The following is a 15,116-nucleotide window of genomic DNA, read 5'->3' as shown; positions in this document are numbered from 1 at the left end:
ATTAAATTGCTAAAAATCTGCGTCAGAATTAGCATCTACTTGAGAACTTCTGCTTATAAGCAGGGACGTACATGAAAATATATTTGGTAATTAGGTAAATGTTTGTCATCATTGTACCTTGACACTGATTTTGGGTCTCTACATGTTAGGACTAGGAAAGAAGATGGAAACTTGTTTGATCAAAAAGTATAGCTCAGTTCTCGGGAAGAAAAAAAGCCCTTGCAGAGGTAGCTTGGATGAGCTGATCAATAGGGAGATGAAGCTCTCTGATAATTGAGGGATTTGCAGAGCACTGCGAGTCACAGTAACTGTTAAAGGCAGTTGGGCCAAATCTACTTACAGGGAATCTTTCTTCTTCATCAGAATGAAAGCTGTATTGTCCCCCCCAGGCTGCCATGTGTCTCCACCTTCCCATGTGTAGACAACCGTGCCTTTTCTAAAAACAGAGATAAAAAATAATGCACCTGTTTCCCATGAGGAATGCCCCAACATCCTCACTTTCTTGTGACTGTCTTGGTTCTATGTAATAAGGTCCAGTGGTGCTTTATTTTGTCTTGCTTTTTGCATTGTCACTCACATATTCCTTAGTGTACATCATCAGACTGGGTAACATTCCTCACCTCTCTTTCTATTTCTTCTCTAATGCTTCCAAAAATCTCTTGTACTGACGTATGAAACCAGCTGGAGCTGCAACATCACTCCATTTTAAGCTCTGAATTGTGTTAGCCATTACATTGGTTCCACATGCTGCTTGGGTGGAGACATCAGTTAAAATTCCCAGCACGGCCAGGACTTGCAGCTCTGTGTAAGTGGTGTTCTTCATTACATTACACTAAAAAAGAGGATTTTTCCCAGAGCAATTTACCAAGGGGGAAAAATGGAAATACTGTTGGAGGATGACCTTCTACCCCATTGATCTATTTGGCTGGTGTCTGTTATTGCTCAGCTTCTCCACCATGGGTTTTGCAGTCGTCCAGTGCTTTGTCATCACTACTAACTGGAAAAGTCCTGAGCTCACTAAAGAGCTTGTGAGGGATTTGGATAATGGCAGAAGGATTTATGAATGCAACTGCAAAACAAAGTATTCATCAAGGGTGCCTGAAACAAACATGGGTCCTATTTGAGCAGAGTTTAAATCCGTTGATTCTGACAATTTCTTCAATCTGAAGTGCTATTCCTAACCCCAAGATTCTCAAAAAGAGAGAAGGAGAGATACAAAAAAGAAGGAAATTACTTTGCAGCACTCCAGCATGGGAGCAGGAAAAGTGTTGTTGCAATTGTCTCCAAGAGAGAGGCAGTGCTGTAATTCTGTTTCATTTTCGTCCTCAGCACTTGAAAAGATTTTTCCTAGAAATGTGTAATGGGACTGTCAGAAAACAGACCCCTCCCCTTCCCAGTAGTTTCCTGCTGAAGTCATTTAAGGCCTCTCACAGCTTTCATCTGTGTAGGCACTGAGAGCTCATGGGCCAAGATTTTTATTTTTTTTAAGGGAATACAAGCAAAAATGAAGCCCTTTTTAAAAAGTCATTAGGAAAGAAAGTTGGAAGTTTCCCTGCGTGTGAAGCTGGCTCACCACTTAATCAGTGTCTCATTTCCGCTCTGTTTCCGTCAGTCCTGGTGAAGTGGCTGTAGGTGTTTTTCTTGTTTTAGGTATTGCTAAAAGCATGTATGTGAGCTGCCCAAAGGGGCGGAGAGGGAAGTTGTTCCTTACTTCACTTCTGGGACTGTCTGTTCAGGGCTTTACACAGGAGGTGACTTGGAAGGGCTTGTGAATTCCATTTACTGTGCACTCAGACCCGATGATCGCAGTAGGCTGAGCACACAAAACCTGCTCTGCAGGCAACAGCCCTTGTGCAGTACCTATTTAAAAAAAAAAAAAAAATCCCTTTTTGGAACTGGCAGATAGCCTGCCTTTGCAAAGAATTTTTGTTGGTTATATATACTATATATACTATGTTTAACACAAACGATCAAGGCAATGTGCTGTTAGAAGAAACCATTACTACTCTGAATAAATGGATGCTACTCAGCATGCATTTTCTGGCTGGACTGAATTCAAGCCTCCCATTCTGAAATGGATAGCTTTTTTGGATCGCATTCACTTGTCTCTCAGACAAATCTGTAGTGTGGATTTGTTCCTTAGATGAATGATACACATTTCATCCGGTTTCTTTCAAGTTGAACTCTGCCTGGCACAGGAATGATAAATGTTTTTTTCTTTCTCCTTCTGTCTAGAAGACCATGTTGTACTGTGAAAGATGAACCTCATTCCCAAGAGAGATGAACTGCATTCAGAGGTGGATTTACTGGTACATATTTGTAATGCTACAACAGTGCCATAGGCACATCATCAGACAGACATATATTGGGGTGGTTTTGGGCCTTAGTCACATTGCACATATCAGCCCTTTTCTAAAGCTTTAATTGGACGTTATATGTCCTTAAAGCCTAGAGGAGTCTTCTCTATAGGGAGTGAATTTTCCTGTTTTGTTTTACTATTAGTCTTTGGGGGTAGTATATTATACAAGTATAATATACAAGAACGTCAGCCTTGGAGCATGAAGAACTTCCTGAAGTTAGCTGGCTATTATAAATTACATATACACTTAAGAAAAGAAAATGCTAGTATTTAAGTAGGTTGCCAGCATGCTATGAATGCAATCCACTGCATTGATGTCACATTTAAAGTGCATATTTGCATTTGCCATGAAACTATGCATACTTAATGTGTAATTTTTTTTGAGTTTCCTTGATCCAGTGGATAAGGAACCTCAGTGACTTGAGCAGAGCCTAAAGAACAAATTTACTGCTTTGAATTAAACTCCCCATTAGGTCCTAAGATCGCATTTGGAAGTGATGAATTAACTGGCACACTTGGAGAAAACTTGAGTTCACTCCAAGCATCTGACCCTTATCCTGCAGTGCTGGCAGGCTCTGAGCATTACCTGTTCCTGTTACCTCCCTACATCCCATCTGCCCTTGTGATGAGGCCATATGTTTGAGATCAGACAGATGAGACGTCCTGTTGCCTTTCTAGTAAGGGCTGACATGGCCTGAAGTGAAGACACATAGCACTTTTAGACAGTCTGGATTCAGGTTGTCTGCAAGGACCACTTGGAAAGGAGAAGTTAGGTTGTGTCTCAAGACGTCTTTCTAGGAGTGGCCATCTCAGGTACAATTTAAGCAAGAATGCTTAATTTGCTACAGTCCTGTTTTTGCTGAAAACTTACCCAGCCTTTCCTAAGGATTTAGATCCTTACCTGCTTGCTATTTTTATTTGTCTGTCTTATTACTGGCATTCTTCTTGTTGCTTAACTACAGTGTCAGCAAAAGTTCTTGTCATACTGAAAACAAGATTTGAACTGAATCCAAAGACTGTGAAGTCGGTGCAGCTGTATGGTGGGGAGGGGCTGGCACATGCTTTCTAAGATTTGAAACTATTAACCATGTATTCAAGGAAATGGCGTCTGAAATGCATTTATTTCTGGTGATAACTGATGATTTTCACCAAGTGTAGCTTTGATTCTTATTAGAGCTTCTTCTGTCAAGAGGCTAAGACCAGCCAACCCTACTTTTATGTTAGCAATGGTAATTAGAGATGCCTGGTCTATTTTACCGTGATATGTACATACACTGATAAATGTTGATAATAGAAAGCATGGCATTCAGAAGCCATTCTGCCAAAATCTTTGTCTGCTGTTTGGCCCTTTGTTTAATAAATGGTACCAGTCACCACAAGTCACCGGTGGTGACCTAATGACCAGTCACCACTAGTCACCACCTAGTCTTAGGGCAGCAGCGTTTTTATACAGAATCCCTTTCTGTGTTTGGGAGTCCTTCTGAGAATCAGCAGCACACATCTGGCTCAGGAACTGAGGCATGCGATGTACAGAGGTGGCAAAAACCTATGCAAGCAATATAAGCCTTACTTCCAGAGAATAAAACAGTCAGAGTTGCTGGCAGAAAAGTGATAAGAGTGTCAGTGGCTGCTTAGGTTAGGGAAGGATCGGGTGTGTTCAGCAAGGGAGATAGTGTTTGTTTAGGTTTTTCCTCCTGGGACTAGTTTAGTATTTCAAGCACGTTTGGGAATTTTTTCTTCCCCCAGTGGTCTAAGATGTGAGCTGGACAGTGTGTACAAATCTGAGAGAATAAGACTTAGCAATGCTTCAGAAAAAGCAGTTGCATATCCTATAATGCCACCTTTGTTTCTCGCTCAGTATTTGTTTACTGACTTTTCTTTCAGCTTAAAATACTCAAGAAGATGCCTGTTGGGGCTGACAAAATACTAAGGATAGACAAAACTGTAGAGTCAAATGGAGCTGAAACCAGCCCTGTATGGGGAGTCCCTCAGTGTCCTGTATCGTAGGGAACAGCTGGGATCTGCTACTGACACCACTATGAAACCCACATTAGTTTCCATCTGACTGTATCTTAGTGTGCATGCCCTGTCCAGCAAAATGGAGAGCTGATACTCTTTTCACTCACTATCTGTGGGAAGATTACTCAGAGCAGCATTGTCTGAGTCACTTTGTCACAAGCCAGTTCAAAAAGAATATGCTGTATGTAAATTGCTCCAAGAAGATGAGGAGCAGTCACGAAGGGATATAACCATACAGATTGCTATTCAGAGGTCTTGAAATATAAAAACACATAGCTCTGAAAGAAAAGGCCAGGACCCTGAAAATAACTGGCCAGGGTAATGGAAATTGTTAAAAGAATGAATGGGAGCAGCCTCAAACATTGCCAGAATCATTACATTCATCAAGCTGAAAAATTAGTCTGGTGGCAGCAGTACACCCAGATGGCCAAGGAACAAGACTTGTTGCTAATCCATCCATTTGCCTGATTGAAATCTTGTCCACCCACCAGCTCAGGGAGAGATTTAAGAGTGGTCCCAAAGGGGCTGCCAAAATCCCAGGCACTGATCTCCTCTCAGTCTCTGAGAAGGACTCGACCTCCTCAGCAGTCAGACAGCCACCAATGAAGCCACAGGGTCAGAGGAGCCCTGCCGTATTGGGATGTTAACATGGATTGTTTGGGGATGCTCCAGGTCCTGTATCCCAGTGACTGGCCTTAAATGCTGTGTGTTCTGTCAGTATTGGTAGGTGTGTGCCAGCAATTAGGGACCCCAGGAGGTCTCTGAGAACTGATGCACAGGCATGTGTAGCTCACCTTGCAACACACCTTTTCCCAGCAGACTGTGGTTGCTGTAACACGGAAGGGAGCTTTGCTCTATGCTTGCAAAGTACCCTTGTCTCTCAAGTGGCCTAACTAACATAGTTTTATTAAAATAAGAGGAATTTGGCCTAACCTTGTCTCTGTCTTAGATTCTGCCACTCCTTTTGAGACCCAGAGAAAGGGCTTTGAGCCCAAAAGCCTGCCTGTTCTTTCCAATTATATTTAGACCACTAAAAAGATTTTTTTGTGTCTGTTCTTTTTCTACAAACTCTGTTAGTAGAATACAATTGTTAGTTCCATCCTGGAATGATTGATATATGTGTAAATTGGAATAAAGGGATCTGATCTGAACTGCTAAGTTGGGGAGGGGGAAGAAGACAAAGCTGCTGTGCATTAGTGTAAGAAAGCTGTCGTTAAAGTCACAGTATTTTTTAATACACTTACAAATCAAATATTGTGGTTACCATAATATTAAGTTATTCTCTCTACAATTCACCCATCCTCTGCACAGAATCACAGAATATTCTAAGTTGGAAAGGACCCACAAGGATCATCAAGTCTAACTCTTAAGTGAATGGCCCATATGGGGATCAAGCACATAACCTTGGCATTATTATGCTCTAACCAAAATTAAGAGAAAGCTTTCCTCTTAAAGCATCTGCTTTATTTTTAGACAAAACTGTGGCTATATAATGTCTAGTTCATTTTAAGAACTACTAGTGAGGTGGAGCCAACAGACACTGACATTACAACAAAACCCTATTTTTTTCTTTATTTGTAATTTTTTCTATGATACTAACATTGCATTATTATTTCTTCTTTACACTGACCAGCATCCTCATAAAAAAACTGCAAAGACTTGATGTGGTAACAATAAATACTAGAATAATTGAAACTGCCCTAGGTATCTTTTGCAGTACATCAGCACTATAAAGTGAGGTGCGTGTCAGCTCCATTAGCAAAATAAAGATACCAGGGAGTGCTTCTTGCTTCTTCTCCTATTTAAGTAAACCTTTAAAAGACAAATAAACCTCCTTTTCAACATGGAACTGAAATGTGCTGCAGAATGATTCACATCAAATAAATAAATGCTTTTCAGTTGCAATCATTCCCTATTGAGTTGAAGTGGTATTATGCTGTTTTAATCTCATCAGTTCCAGAGATGAACAAATGAAAATAAGTGATTTTAACACTGTAGGAGGGGGAACTGCATCTTGCACAGAGCATTCAGCCAAAGGAACAGGAATAATTTTATGATGACTGGGCTCAAATCTATGCCAGTTTACAACTTCCACTACAATTAATTTCATTTTAATTTCACTCCTGAAGAATTAACCCCACATGGTAACCCCTCATGCATTTAACATATCTGCAGTTTCCACAGTATTTGCCACAGAAGAATTTAAAGCACTTATAACCCTTTCCCAGTTTCCTCTGATTGTCACTCCTACTCACCTTCACAGAGAAATTCAACTATTACTGCTATCTGCAACACCAATGCACCTTAAAGGGTATTAATGCACATAGGCAAAAAACCTTTTGAAATGGTCCTTTTGAACACAAATGCACACACAGGAATACTCCCTGCCTAACACTGAAACACAACCACCTCTTTGGTGAGCAGCATAAGTAATATGACAGCTTGTAGTAACACTAAATAATCATCTACTTAGCCTAGAGCAAAAACCGAAGCAGTGGGAATGTACAACATTTGAATCAGCATTTGTTGGGAAAACATCTCTGGTGACAGCAAAACCTTATTGACTGCAGATATCCAGAACTTTGCTAGTGCAGTACTTCAAGCTGGTAAATTCAGCAAAAGTTACTTCAATGCTGTTGTAGGACAGAGATTTTGTTAATAGCTGGAGTGAGCTGGACACATGGGAATGACCAGTGTCCTGTTGATCGTACCTGTGTACTTCTGGGAAGATTTCTTCTTACAAACACCAGACCTCTTTGGGAAACTTTTTCATGTGTACAACAGGAAGCTCCAGTCCTGCAAAAATATATATATTCTGATGAGACTGTAATCAGAGAGGGTGCAACAGTCATGACACTAATTTGTCACATACAGCTGAATGTTCTGCCTGAATGAATCACTCTAGACTCAGCTCTGTGGTGCCAACACTTGGTTTGAGGCCTGAACTTATGCTTTCCTCTAGTACTTCAGTACTTCTGGAGAGGTGAGGTCTGACATTCCTGTTCATATGGAATAGCATCTAATTTCCCAAGATGTCTACTGATCTGAACAGGATCATTTGCTATTAGACATACCATGCAGTTGTTGCAGTTAGCATTTCTAAGGTTTGTCTGTGCTGACAAACAGTTCTGCCAAGGAGTTTGCTCATTAAAACAGTGAAAAACAGATCTGGGTGAGACCTGAATGCATTTAAATTAAGTTTCCAGTATGCTTAAATAACAACAAAAAATTTGTAGATGATTTTTCCTATTTTGTTGGTAATAACACAAAAGTGTATTTCTAGCACTATTTAAAGTTCAGTTTTTCATTGGAAATCTATGGAAAGTCTTTAATAAAGAGAAAAAACCTAAAAAAACAATCTCTATTTTCCCAGTGGTGCACATTACTGATGCAGACATGCTGTCAAATTGCCACTACACTGCAGAGAGATATACAAATCAAAAGCCTTTGTATACTGGAAATTTTAACAATTTAGCAAGCAGAATATACAATTCATATAGTTAAGAACAGAGTAGACACAAAAAAATTGGAAATATCTTGTCAGTTTGAGGGGTTTTTAATTCAAGAACATTGTCTTGAAATATTATTAACAGATACTGCCAAACTATCTGAATTCAGTTCTACCACCACACTTGCCTTCTGTTTGGAAAAAATACATGTTAAACCATTGTCATTAACTAAATTCCTTTTTGGTGTTAATTTGAAAACTGCGCAGAACTGGTTGCAATTAAAAAAATTCAGATAAAACTGTTTAATTCTGTAACAAAAAGTGTGAAATTAGCAATGTTGAAAAGTCTAAGCAGATCTGTTTTGATAGTAGCCAACTGCTCACTAGTAAATATGCTCCACCTCTACAAAGAGGCAGCAGATGAATTCTTGCAATTCTCTTTGTAATTCTGATCCAAGTCCTTCTGAAGCCAGTGGAATGATTTATATTAAAACAGCTTATTAGGACTTCATTTTACATGTGTTTGTCTCACTGAGCTGAGTGCTTTTTTCATCTTGTTATTTTAGGGCTTCCAATCTCAACTCTACAGTCTGTCAAGAGCTGGTATTTTTCTTGAAAACTGAGATAGTATATTAAAGAGAACGCTATTGGATAGCAACAGACATTTGTTACTGGCCCATGGCAAGATACCAAATTGTATCAATGCTAAGAATATACTTTCAATAAATTTTTAGATAACAAGTCATACTGACCACACAAAAAGTCCTTAGGTGACACCCATAATGAAGAGGTCGCTTTTGACAGGCAGTTCTTGCTCTTGCAGGTGTACTCTCACAAGGCTGGGAAAGTCTTTATTTTTGGGGGTTTCCATGGTAATGTTGGCAGTCCTAAATGGAAACAAAAATATTTAAAAGAAGATGTTAAAAAAAAAAAAAAAGCATGATTCTAATGTGACTGAAGTTTGTATTTTTCTGAGGGGAGAAAGCAGGAATGTTGTATATGAGTTTAAAAACTCTCTATAAATTCAATCCAAAGACAAATTCAGGCACATTTTTATGAACTCTTGTGGGTTTGGCATCATAAAAGACGCTTTAGAGGCAGCCTTTTAAGAATCAGCAAACACAAAAGTGGCTCCTCATGTTTTGTTTTCTGAACCAGACAGCCATTTTCTACAACCTGAATTCCCATACAATCAAAATAATCTTCGAAAGGATGAAAATGGTTGCTCCCAAAAGTTGGTAACACAAAAATCCAAGCAGGTTTCATTATTTTACAAGTAGCCTTTAATCCCTTAGAATGCTTAAAATGAAATTTAGGCTGCCGTCTTAAAAAGAAGCCTGCGACACTGGACGGATTTTTATATTTACTGGCAATGATTTTTATATTTATTGACAATGCAGTCCTGTAAGTCACAGACAGTGTCTGTGAGTGCTCCCTGCCATCCCCCACCATTCTCCAGCAAAGGAATTTCTGGTCCCTGGAAGCAGCTGCCAGTTCCAGGAGGAAAGCTCTGCACAGCCTCTGGAGCTGTGACCAGTTCTGTGCTGTCCCCTCCAGAGAAGAGCCAACATGAATGAGACAACAATGCAGTCCTGGCATAGCATTAGCAAGCCCATGAAGGTGGCACAGATCCCCAAAGACCACAGGAAAGAAAAGGGGAAGGCTGGAAAGAAGGCCTGAGGCAGGAACATGTCTTGTGTGTTTTTCCCTTTCCCTTTCCCTGTGTTTCCCTGGGCTGGAAGGTGCACAGTCAGCTGGCCCAGTGCAGGAACCTGCTGGCACTGCTATTTTTACACCGTGGTTGAAAAATAGCACTCGAAAGTGCCTCTTTTATAAGGTCCTGGTTGAAAAAAACCGCAACAATTCCGCATCTGTGAAAACTTCCAAAAATTGCTTTCCTCAGTGTAGAAGCCGGATATATATTTGTTGAATCAGGCTCTTAATTAGGTAGGACACAAAGGGCTTTCTCCCCCTGCGATACTTCCTGCCCAACAACAGTGTTCCCCCTGCTTTCTGCTAACCCTGTGAACATTTCATGTGGAACTTTGTTGTTATTTATTTCCACTGTAGCAATCACCATTTCTTCCCCCTCCCCTCATTTTAATTTCAATTTTTTTTTCAGGTCAGTTTTCTTCCCAGTTACTTGATCTGGTCTTTTCATTAAAGCAATTTCTTCCAATGACCCCCAATCATTTGCCCTTCCTGTCCATTCTTGGTTGTGCCAAAACTGTTAGTTCACAACAGGAAACCAATAGCTTGTGCTATCAGGAGACATTTCCTTCACAGCACAAAACGTCTGAATAATAATTTCTAGCAAGGCTTCACCCATTTCCTGTGAAAGGAGGGAAGTTTGCCTATCCCAATCCCTCAGAGCTCTTTGTTTCCATCCCTTCGTGACGTAATGCTTTCTGCACAGGGAGGATGGATCATTTTCCCTTACCAGCACTAAGTTCAATATCCTGTGTAAAGTTTTGATACCGCTTTTCAACAATAAAGCATGTAACATTTACAAATAATAAAAAGTTATGCTATAGTTTATACTTGTGGCGTCTCTTTCGAAAAATAAACTAAACTTTTGGTGTCTGGAAAATAACTATAATGAAAACACAGAGGCTAAAGACAGCCTGGTTTATTAAATGTTTTACTTGCAGGCTATTTAGCACTACAACTCTTAATTACTGTGTATCCTCCCAGCAGGTAGGAGAGCCCACCTGGGATCAGCTCTTGCTGAGCACCAGAATGCCCTGGGCTGAAATTTCCATTGTGGCACTGCATTTACAGAAATACTGCAGACAAACTGACTCAACACATCAATTAAACACGTTTAACTTCATCCCTGTATAGCAAAACATTCACTTGAGCGAATTTTTTAAAGTGATAGCAAACATCAAAGCCTTATTATAATGGCAAGGTGAAATAGTAAAAAGGGGATCATGAAGCAATACACATTAGTTCTTTGGTGCTGAAACATTTAGGAGGTATAATTTTAGGCCACAACTGTGTTAAGCTATCCCTTATAAAAAAACCCCACCTAGGAATAGAAAATGCTATATATGAACTACTTTTCCCCATTGAACCCTACTCTGGTGTTTTTAAACCTATTTTTGTTAAATGATGCAAACTGGAATCCGAATATGTGTTTAATTTTCTACAAGCTTAATAAGGGTTTGTGAATATGATTTTTTTAAATCACCTGTTACAGAAAGCAAGGAAGCTTAAAAGGAGGGTTTGTCAAAGAGTTTGAGGACCTTAAAATAGCTCTTGTCACACTTGTTTTTATAGTGCAGTCTTAATTACAGCATTTGCTGCCACACAAAAAACATAATAAACCTCTCCATTATTCTGAAGACAATAAAATTTTTATTACATTTGTGTCCTCTCTGTAATTTTAAAACGTTTATGCCAACATGAAATGCTACATCTCTTATTCTAATCCACTCATTTCAATCAAAAGACCCAGCAGAGTCCACTTGCTGTTTTCATCCCTTCTTTAAGAGGCATCACCTACATGTCCTGCTGCCTCTCTCCTGAGCTGGGATGCTGCAGGTGGCACCTTCCTTCACACAGGTTCTGGTCAGCTTTGTGTGAGCTAAATAAACCATTTTAACACCTCTGCACAAGGAGCTGTGTTTCAGGAGCAGCTTTGTGTTTCTGCATCTCTTGCTTGAAAAGCAAGAATGTGATTTTCTTGCTGAAGGATGGCAGAACCTTTGCATTTCGTGTTTTCCAGTCCATTTCCAGAAGTGCATTTGTCAGTTATGGATCCAAGCAGCAGAGAGTCAATGCACTGGGCAGATTTCACCCACCCTGACTGTCTTCAGTGCTCACTTTCCCCATCGGTGACTGTAAGATATGAGACAATATCAGTCTCTTTATATTTGTTTCAGAAGAACCATAAAAATGAACTTTGTTTCACTTCAGTTGGGGCTGAGGAAAGTGTTTCCCCGTCAGTGTCTTTCACAGATCAGACAAGTGTTTATGTAGGAAAAAACCCTGTAAGACATAATTTATTCCTTTTTCCAATTGTTCAACCTTAAACTGGGATATCTTGTTGAAAACTTTCTTTGAAGGTGATACCCCCAAGGCTATTTTTATATTTTGCTTTTCTTTCTTTCCCTTTCCAATTCTGAGTCCCCTTTCATCTGGGCATTTAAGTATGACTAAGTTACACTTAATTGTGCAACAGAACCTTAAGGCCAAATCTGGAAACCCTTACTTTGTTCTGGCTGTTTGTCTCCAAAGCAGAGTAGCAGGTGAGCTGGGGGAAAAGCAATGCAAACACCAATGTCCAAAACCAGCTACTGTAAGACTGGACATGCTGAAAGTGTCTAGCTGTGCCTAAGGGCAAGAAAAGTTAATTGACAGTGTTATGCTATAGGCTATTAGAGAAATAAAAATGTCAAGGTGTAAACATGCACAGTTAAAACAAAAACAATCAGGGTGATCATCAGAGAAAGCTTCCTGTCAATCCTGTGTTTTAATACTACAAAAAGATCTTTTACAGCGACTGTGGGAACACAATGTCCTTTTCAGCTTGTAAAACTACATTTGCAAAGCACTCTGAAAAGCTCTGTGGGTAATACCACAAACTGTCAAGAGATGACATGTAAGTTCCCTTCTTCCTATTATTAACTTGCATAATACTGTATATACTTCAGCAAACTTCACTAAAAATCCCACACGAATGGGAGCTTGTGCAGAGTATTTCTGTTTTGCTGTGGAATAGATCACAGAACTCTGTCCATCTGTTAAAATACATGAGAAAATTATGCTTAAGCCTAATTCTCTAGTTGGTGAGCTAAGACTTGGAAAAATTAGGAAACTTGATTAAGGCTGCACAGGAGTGAATGAGAAAGAAGCTAATGTAGCAGGGGCTGCAACTGCACATACCAGCTTCTGGGACACATCACACAGCGCCAATGTGCAGAAGGTTCTAGACTTCTCTATATAGTACATATCAAAATTGTCAGAGATGCCTAGTGCCCTCACTGAAGCAGCAATGGTGCTGTGTGATATAGCTGGAGGAGAGGGGAGGAGAGGTGGTGCAGAACAACCCTAATAGGCCAGGCAATGCCAGTAGCTGGGAATGATCAAATGTCCCTACTAAACTTACAGAGGTACAAAAGGAGCTAATAGCTGACATTTTTAACACTGGAATTTTCAGGCAAGTAAAATCATAATTTTATCAGAATAGTGATATCAACATTGTATCATATATAACTCTTGGCTTAAAGTCCTGGTAGACAATAGACCAGTCCTGGAAACTAGATACTTTTAAAATCTATGTCCCTTAAATAGGTTAAATCCCTTTAACACCTTTCATGCCAACATTTCTTTTGTTTAGCGCTCAGGCTCTCATTATGTTTGACATTTTATTTCCAGTATTGAGTTGTCTTTGCTTTGCTTTTGCTCACTCAGGGGGCATACTGGCCAACCTACAAGAAGTAATTTGAATGTTTTAAACTAGACTAATATATTTTGACTGTATCCTCGCTGACACAGAGGACTGTAATGCAGCCAGCTGTTCATTGTTACTATGTTAAATAAAGTAGAACTCCCTTGTGGTATTCTATATACTAACAAATGATGTAATGAAATTCTGGTCATGTGAAAATTCTCTCACTATACCACCCAGCATCCCTGTGAGCAGTCAGAGGCTAACTCATTTGCCTGAAAAGCCCCGTTAACACATCCTCCTTGCAATTCAGAACTGTAATTGGTTTGACCTGACGTGCTGCTCGTTCTCTGTGTGCTGCATGCCCCAGTAGTACAAGTACACTTTTCTCTGTGTTGGTGAAAAGGTGTATTAGACAAAGACAGAAGACTTTGGTCTGTTAAGATGATATTATACACCTGTACACACAGGATGTGAAAAGCTGATAACAAGAACTGCTCAGATGGGCAAAGATAGAGAAGAACACCATGGAGAGAAGAAACTATGGAGAGAAGAACATCCCCTAAAAGAACTCGGTGAAGTCAATTTAGCAAGCTTCTGCTTTCTTCCTTTCTTCCCCCCTTCCCACCTGTATAGCTGTTGCATCACGTCAGTGATCCAGTTTCTAACACAAGCCCACATGCAGTTGTAGGATCACAGCTAAAGTAACAGAGAAATGCAGAGTAGGAGTGAGACCCAATGCAAACTGTTTTAGTCTACATCAACACTGACACCAGCTTCTCATAGAGCTGTGCCTGAAAGTGTGAAAAGAAAAGCAGCAGGGAGAGGAATGAAAGAAAAGAGGTGGGTGAGCTTCACCTTAGAAAATGTGAGTACAAGCAGAAATTTTAACCTTGACTTAGGTGGTTTTGGGTCAGCTCTGTGACTGTACCCACATGTACCAGGGTGGCAAGAGGTACAACTCAAATGGGATGGGGAAAGCTGGGAGCAGCAAATGGCCTGTGTGTCCCCACCACAGCTGAGGAAGCAGGAAAGGAGATAAGAGCAAGCGCTGTTTTTACCAGGGGAATTTTCAGACAAGAGAAACCAAATAATAGCCAACTAAATTTAAACTTTTAGAATTTACAGATGGGTACCCAGTTCTTCAAAGGAAAATTGACATGTGTAGGGTACAGTCCAGCCAGTCACATGTTGCATAGGAGACTTGGTTGTGGAACTGACTCCCTTAAATCAGCAAATCAGCTGTGGGAATTGGGCACTGCAGTACAACTCTGAATTCAGTGGAAGATGTACAAAACAGTAGTCCTCTGAATTTTGTACTTCTATTAGATTTGAAAGATGTACCTCTTGCCCTTTTTAGAGACTGTACAACATACTACCAGAGGAAAGCAGATGCTGTCTGAAAGGTAGTGAGGCAGAAAGGAGAAAGTTCTGGGCTAGTAGGGTAGCTGGGGAAAAAGGGACTGAGAGCAGCCATTCCCAGTAAGCAGTGGGGCTTCCAGGGCAATCGTGCATGATTCTGGGTTTTTTGGTCCCTCAGAACAGGACCTCTAGAGCAAGAACATGAGCATTGCATCATACCTGACTGTGGGATGTTAGTCTCTTTTGTCAGAAACAGCTATTGGGAGATCCTCGACTCTTCCATTGCATGACTGTAGTTCAGCACTGCTAGAAACAGTCTGATGTCTCTGGTGGGAAGGATGTGTTTGTCTCCTGTCAAAATGAAAAGGCAACAATTAGCTGAGGCATTTGCAGAAACTGAATTTAGGAGAAATCCTAAGCAAGTAAAAGGAGACCAAAGCTTTGTGCCCCACAAGGCAGAACTGTTTGAGAGTTACCTCCATGCTCCTAAACCAGGCAGTAGGACTGTACTGCCCAGAGCATGACCACACAGA

General features: G+C 40.2%; 1 long non-coding RNA gene across 1 annotated transcript; it reads right to left on the bottom strand.

Annotated features, from left to right (window-relative positions):
• Positions 1 to 7,088: 7,088 nt before the first annotated feature.
• On the bottom strand, positions 7,089 to 14,906 carry LOC127475308 (uncharacterized). Its single transcript, XR_007906169.1, has 3 exons — positions 14,803 to 14,906; positions 8,579 to 8,713; positions 7,089 to 7,174 (listed from the first exon to the last, which is right to left on the bottom strand). It is a non-coding gene; the product is annotated as an uncharacterized LOC127475308 (long non-coding RNA).
• Between the last annotated feature and the right edge of the window lie 210 nt (positions 14,907 to 15,116).

This window comes from Manacus candei, unplaced genomic scaffold, assembly GCF_025592945.1.
Source record: "Manacus candei isolate 608988 ecotype Guabito, Panama unplaced genomic scaffold, ASM2559294v1 h1tg000046l, whole genome shotgun sequence".
Taxonomy (NCBI): domain Eukaryota; kingdom Metazoa; phylum Chordata; class Aves; order Passeriformes; family Pipridae; genus Manacus; species Manacus candei.
This window is presented reverse-complemented; position numbering and strand designations above follow the sequence as displayed.